The following is a 2,359-nucleotide window of genomic DNA, read 5'->3' as shown; positions in this document are numbered from 1 at the left end:
GCTGCTCCTCTGAGGGGGGAGGGATGGGGGGGGGGCAGTGGGAGGGCGGAGAGGCAGCGCAGGGAGCCGGGATGGGAGGGAAGGGCGCGCAGTCACCGGAGCCCAGATTATCTAAAAGAGAGGTGCGTCAGGATGAGCGCGGGTGTGCGCGTGTCCCCCTCTCCCCCTGGGTTTTTTTCTGAAGGTCTTTCTGCTCCGGTTGGTCCGCGCGCGGCTCTGAGTCCAAACTCAAGCTGTGTAGGCTGAACTCAGGCTCAGATGTTTAAATGTGCATGGATCCCCTCACAGCACAGTCAGCCTCTGGAAAATGGGTCCAAGTTTTAGAAAATACAATTATTTAAGCAAAAAATCACCCAAAAATAGCATAAAACAAATATTGCAGGAACATTTTTATAATAGAGTTACAAATTGGGGGAGGAGCTAGATCTGACTGGACTTGGAGCCAGTCAAGAGCATCTCAGACTGAACATGTTTATTGTAATTTTCACAGTTCTGCGGGTGGGGGTCTGATCAGTTCAGGGGGGTGCCAGCAGATGAGTGTGGTCCTCCATCTTGGATGTGAATGCTTGAGGAGAAGGCGGCTGCATCCTTCACCGTTTCAGCTCAGGAGCAAACTGAAGATAACTGAAGAGGATCATGTATATTACATATATATATTTAGTTTTTTTGTGGTTGAAAATGCAAAAAGGAGCACAAATGTACTCTGAAGGTTTAAAAACAAAGTTTTCTAAAAAATCTTAAAACAAACTGACACCATGTCAGTGACAGAGGAAGCCATGAGCTCCTCACTGCAACACTGATGGCGTGTCCTGCTCTCTAATTAGTCTTAATCATGTCTTTAGTATCATGTCTGCATAGAAGTGATACCCCTTCGTCCCCCTCTCCCTTCCCTCCCCCCTCCATTATTCTCTGCCTGCAAGCATCCGCATGCGTTGATCGTTCTCCACATCAGCACCTGGGATGCAGACTCACTGTCTTACTTCTCCAGCTCTCCAAGCCAACAAGAGAGTAAACATCTAAATCCTGTCAAAGTATTCCAAAAAGAAGGAATATTGAAAGTCCCTTGTTTTCATTTTTACCTATATAAGACTTGATCTGGACACGACTGATTCCCAGCAAACTGCAGACAGGAAAGCAGGAAAACTATAGAAACCTGTTTTTTTTTCTGCAGAAATGTAGCCAGCTGGGTTAAAAAGTTAGTTTGCCTAATTTGTTTTAAGGGAGGAATTTGCATCTGCACTCCAAGAGCATTAGGGGTCTCTAAACCAGACCAATCACTGGCAGAATTTGGCCTTGTTGGAATGTTCTGAACTGACCTAGAATGAAATGATCTGAAATGCCTAAACTGAATTGGTTCATGATGATAAAGCAGCCGTAGTCACATAAGTACAGTGCTGCTTCTGCCTGAGCCTTCTCCAGGTCCAGTCTTCTGGGAGTCCCAGATAATCCAGGTTTGAGTGTGAACAGGGCTTGAAGGGGTTGACATGACCTCATTATAAATTGATTTGTGTTCAAGTTAAATACGCAAACTGATGGATTGACTTACTTTTCATTCCTTTAGGATTCGAATTTCCATTTTCCATCAACAGCATCATCATTTGTCAGAAAACAGAAGCTTCACTGTTTGAATTGTTAAACTACATCAGCAGATTCTGTGTTCAGAAAATCCTTTCCATTTATTTTGTTTTGATAATCCACACATTTTTAAAAGAAAAGGTAAAAAACACTGGTAATTCAGAAGATCAGAAACTACAGAAATGCTGAAGAAGAAATAACGGCGAAAGCTCCTCTTCCTCCATGGCATTGTCGGACCTGTGCTGTTGTTACTGTTAAAATAACTTTGACTTGTTTGTGAACGCACTGGATCATGTCTTAGTAAATAAACTCAGTTTTTACTTGATTTTGTCAGTTTAACCATTCCATGTAAGTGAAATTAATCAGATGAGGGATTGTCTGAAAGCCTTTTTAGACGGTAACACCCTGAGGCTCACCTGTGGCTACACTACAGGATACTGGGGAGTCTGACAAACACCTGCCTGCACAGGTGCAGAGCTGCACGCCACTTCCAGGTTTCTGTCCGATGTTGGGATTCTTTGAGAAGATTCAAGAACTGCTCTGTAGTGGTCATTTCTGAACTCGCACGGACGAAAGTTTTACTGTATTTGACCTAAATCTGTTTCAGTGTTTTGTAATGAACTTTATATAGTTTTAGACTTCCTCCACTTGAGTGTAACGGAAGAAGCCGGGTTCCACCCAGGTGGGTTCTAGAGCTGTCTGCTCTCTTTTTTCTAAAGGATAACTCAGTTCATCTGTCTTTAGGTTCAAGAAACAGAAAATGTAATAACTGTAATGTTTGAAG

This window comes from Oryzias latipes, chromosome 6, assembly GCF_002234675.1.
Source record: "Oryzias latipes chromosome 6, ASM223467v1".
Lineage (NCBI taxonomy): Eukaryota > Metazoa > Chordata > Actinopteri > Beloniformes > Adrianichthyidae > Oryzias > Oryzias latipes.
This window is presented reverse-complemented; position numbering follows the sequence as displayed.